Source organism: Solanum lycopersicum, chromosome 5, assembly GCF_036512215.1.
Source record: "Solanum lycopersicum chromosome 5, SLM_r2.1".
NCBI lineage: Eukaryota > Viridiplantae > Streptophyta > Magnoliopsida > Solanales > Solanaceae > Solanum > Solanum lycopersicum.
Genome location: NC_090804.1, coordinates 55,896,082 through 55,901,409, shown reverse-complemented (window position 1 = coordinate 55,901,409; position 5,328 = coordinate 55,896,082).

The window sequence follows — 5,328 nt, the reverse complement described above, 5'->3', positions numbered from 1 at the left end:
CCACACCTCATTAGTTGGGTTCTTTATATGATATGACTGCTTTACTTCTTATTTGAGAAGTAAGTTTGAGCGTATAAGCTTCTCTCATCTCCTTGGGAAAGAATCTCTCCAGGAAGGATGTCTTAAACAACTCCTAGGTAAACGGAACTCCACCCTAAACTCAGATATCTTGCCACATCTTGCACCATGTTTGTGCAACATCCGTGAGTTGATAGGAAGCCACTCTGCTTTCCTAGTATTTGTGGCCCCCATATCCACCAATATCTTATGCATCCCATCAACAAACTCCTGAGGGTTCTCCGAAGTCTTAAACCCAGTGAAAATAGGAGGATCTATCCCCCTAAAGTCTATCAGCCTGTCATCCATACTATTAACAAGTGGGTTGTCCCTTTCAACATTCCGGCGGTTGACCTAGTCAATCATGTCCTGGTCCTATATAGTGATGGCATGTTCCATCTAGGACACAGATGCCCTCACCTCAGCATCAGTCAACAAGCAGGGTTAACCGACATAGCCATTCCTTTAACTAGAGCCTGGAGTAAAACCTTATTGCCCAAAGCAGCTGCTCCTCCTCTCCTTTGACCAATTGTTCTCCTAGTATTAATTTTCTGAAAAGCAAAACGGATTTGTGTTATACACGCTCATAACACCAAGAAAATCAAACATTAGGAAAGACACGATATCATCAAAAGAAGGGAAATTTTCCTACACATCATGCAACCTCTATTTCAGGATAGTGGTGCACATCACTACCATGACATAGAAACTACTCAATGTGGACGATGTGAACTTATTATCATCGTAATTTAACCCAGACGAGACTGGCATCATTGACCTCTCAAAGGTCACAAACAATCCTACATACGTCTTTCTTACTTTATCTAAGTTAATTTTTAGAGGAAGATTTGAAACTTTTTGTTTCTTAACATATATGTATACATACTACTTAACATCTTAGGTGTTCAAAAATCAACCATCTAATAAATAAATAATCAAATGAAAGAATTAGTTCATAATTTTATTAAACGTATTTTTGCCAAAACGAAACCAAAAATACAAAGTCTGAACAAAAATGGAAAGAAAAACTAGTGGAACATGTTCCACCAGCTATAGCCTACATCTAAGCTAGATTGTAACTGTAGACGCCTTCGAAAGCATGAGAGCCTACCAAGTACGGATGAAATCTCCACGTCTGGATACATGCAACCTTAACATGTAAGCTCTAGCGTCCACATGTGCCTGCACCTAAAATAGAATTGTATGGAATTAGTACAAACTTGTACTAACTATGGGTATATGAAAGAACACACCAAGGATATTCATGAGTAAGACAACTCTTTCCTAACTACATGATTATTGAAAGTTAAGTCAATGGACTTGGAAATTTTGGATTAGGAAAGTTACTAAGCTTTAAAAATTTGGATTAGAAAAGTCATGCCATGAGAGTAACATTCATCATCATACTTATCATAGTTCACACAAAACATAACATCTTACACAAGACACATAACATATTTCATATAGTATATAACATATTTCATATAACACATAACATCTTTCATATCATTTGTTCATATGTCATGAGACCTTGGAATCATGGACTTATCATTAAGACTTCCAAAAAATGAGGACTTAACCTATGGAACCTCAACTAGGAAGCCTTCTTTCGCAAAACCAAAGTCTGCTTCATTCATTTGTATGTACTTTACTTCATTTCGTTCATAGGCTAGTGTGAACACAACTTATACCTAAGATGAAGTTTAAGACTTTCATCGGGTTTATTGTGCAATGATCAAGAATGAACTAGTGTTCATTACTTAGGTCTAGCTGACCTTTTGATTATCCTATCCTAACACCTTTGGTATAATTCATTTCATTATGTGAATCATTTGTGGCTGGCCTCACTCATTCATTGGGACCTTTAAATTTTACCGACATAGATCATGTGAGCATCATTAAATCCAGTGTCTCCCACACCAAAAAGAGGTGGAATCACTGGAAAAAGTGACCCAAAACATTCTAGCGTACATGGGAAGTTGAACGCGTCTAGATCCCTATATTGGCAGTATATGTTTGAAGACTAGGAGATATAAGGAGACCTATACCCGGCATCCCAAACAATATCATCTCATCAGAGTTACGTGAACCTCAATCCTTCCTGAAAGAAGGCCTCATTGCTTATATCAGTCTATCGGTGCTCAGTATAAAATTCCATTACATTAAACTTATCCATTACGGAAGATGGATTTTAGTATGAGGAAATCATAGATCAATAGATGATTTATCATCTCATCATTAGTATTAAGTGTGTGAATCTCAATACGTTCAATAGAGTGTTCATAAAGACTGATCTGTTCATTAACTTTACACACTAATAAGTGAGTACGTTTTGGTAACATTTACCTAGGCTCATGTGAGATTACTCTCATCTTTTACATTAGCGTCATATAATGTTGTCACCACAATCAGTAGCATTAGCACACTTTCTCTTCATTAGTACTCACCCCTTTTTATGTGAATGTTCATTTCATCATATGTCACTACACTTGACAATTAAGTGTGTTTTTTACTTTTACTTAACCCTTCGAGGGTTTCATCATTTCATTGTTCATATCAACATTTCATTACATACATCTTAGGTTCATTTACTTCTAATATATGCTGGACTTATGGGTCTATTCATACAAGCCATGAGGCTTAATTCATAGCTCGTTAAGTGATTTATATCTTCCTAAGATTATGTAGTACAAGACTTATGAATCTTATATGTATGCCAAAATCTCAATTCCGATATATGTAGGCAACATCATGTTGAAAATATTTTCACGTATGACATATTATCAATACGGAAATTTGGGGAAGGAAACCCTATTTCGATCCTTAGACAACACTTACTTGTCTCTTTTTATTTATTTTTGGTCACACAACATTTGACTCGAGATCGATCCCCTACATTGTTATTTCTTTTTTTTTCTTTTTCTTTTATCCATTAGGGGACGAAGAGGTTGTGGGATAGATCCCCCACAACCTCGTTATTTTATTTTCATTCGATCTTGACTTTTCTGAGTTGACCATGAGGTTTTGTGATCGAACCCACATTGCCTCAACTTATTTTTATTTTAATTCTCCTTTTCTACCTAGGGGTCGTGGGTTCGATTTCCACTCCTCACTCTTATTTTATTTTAATTTTTCCTTATGCTTGACTTATAGGTTGTCTGTTCGAATCCCACTCATCTCATTTCTTATTTTCATACATTATTTTCCAGCAGGAGCATGGTTCGATTCCCACTTACCACATTGTTTTTCACTTCATTATATTCAAAACTTTTAAAGTGGTGAGGTCACGGCATCGACCCTCAGTAACCTCACTTGTTTTTCTTCACTTATCATGACAGTTTAAACAACTTAACTTGGCAGAAATTAATCAACAAGCTGCTGGAAATTTGAGTTACATTTTAAGCTTCTTTTCCATTTCATTATACGTTAGTTCTTAGGGGAATTTCATAGAGCATTTAGAATGTTTATAGGTGCACTTTCATGGATTCGTTTAGCCAAGATATTATCACTCAAATCAGCCACATTTCATATCATATGAACACATCGATTTACATCAACATGTGTAAATGAAATACAAAGAACCAACGTGCCATTTCAATTACTAAAACGTGAACAGTAGTCAAAACAACACACCCAAACGCACGTAGTCACATATTCGAAAAACATAAACATAAGTCACATAAAAATGGACATACATATAAACACATAGGCGTCACCAAAACACGTTTTTTCCCTAGTATTCTACAAGAAAAAAATAAGAACCCTATGATTCAATGATAGCTTGTGATAGGGACATGAACAAGGGACGAAGAGAGAAGAGAACCCATACCTTTTTTGATGTTCAGCCCTCGACTTGCTGGCCGAAGAACTCCTCCAAACACAGGTCCAACACCGAAAGTTCAACAGCAAAGTCGACGGACAAGGTTCTCTTTGCCTACGCGATTGATTTCATTGTTTGTTTTTCTTCTTTTGTGGTGAGTTCTTCAAGTGTGAAGAACTTCGTTTATCTTTATTTTCTTGAAGTTTTTTTGGCAGAGAGAACGTGAAAGAGAAGAGATATTGAACGTGTGCTGAGAGATAGACGTTAGAGGAGAGAGTTATCTTAGGCTTAGGAGTCTAGTTTAGGACTTAGCCAAATAAGGTTTAGTTAAATATTAAAAATCTCATTTTGCTTTTATTGTAAACAAGAAAATATATAATAAATATTAATTAATTACATTAATTTAGCAACTTAAATAAACAAAAACAATTTAAATCATCGCTTCCAACTAGGTTCGAACTTTGGGTGGAGCAAGACTTCACTATGAGATCTAATTTTCGGCCCTCTGTCCCGAAAATGCCCCTCTACCTATTAATTAAATAATTAATTATATAGTTAGAGTAATAACAATACTACCCTTAGCCTGTAAAAAGACCATTTTACCCCAAGACTCTCCAAACCTATGATTTTCCCTTTTTAGGTCCGGTAAAGACTCATACGAGTAAAGTTTCGTATTCGAGGGCCCTTCAATGCTTGACCCAATATTATATAGCTAAAATAATTCTCCAAGTTAGTTGGATTTGTTGTAGGAATTGTTCAGAAGTCTTGTTCTACGATCATCAATTCGTGTAAACCCGTTCTAGTCGTGGGCATTCTAGGTACATTAAGCATTACATAGCATATCTATTTTTAGGGTTGTTACAAAGTAAGAACAATGACTTATTCATTGTAATGATGAGATAAATACTTCACAAAATCGGTGGAATGGCACACTAAATTTCTTTCAATAGGAAAAATAGGTGTATTGATTAATCATCTATTGCTCTCGCTCCCATGCTACACCCTATCAACAATACATCTTCCTATTGGTGTAAGAAAAAAATAGAAAAAATGTATAAAAGATATCTTTTGGGTGGTTCAATTAGAAAAAGAATATTCATTGGGCCTCTTGGAACTCGATGTGTTACCCATATGATGAAGGAGGTATGTTTTCAGAATAAATCATGACATTTGTTAAACTTTTAATACCAATAGTGGTGAACCTTAAGGGCGACCAACTCTATATAGAAGGAGTTTCTAAAGGCTAAGTATTGCCAAACGATTCATCCTGTGATTAAGAGGTGGTACTCTGGAAACTATCAACCTTGGAATTCAATTAGCCAAATCAAAATTACAATGGATAGATATATACTATGTAAAATAGGAAGTGAATATATCTTAGTGTGGCAAGATAATTGAACGAGATGTAGACCTCTCTAGCAATTTTTCCTTGATGATAGAAAATCAAGATA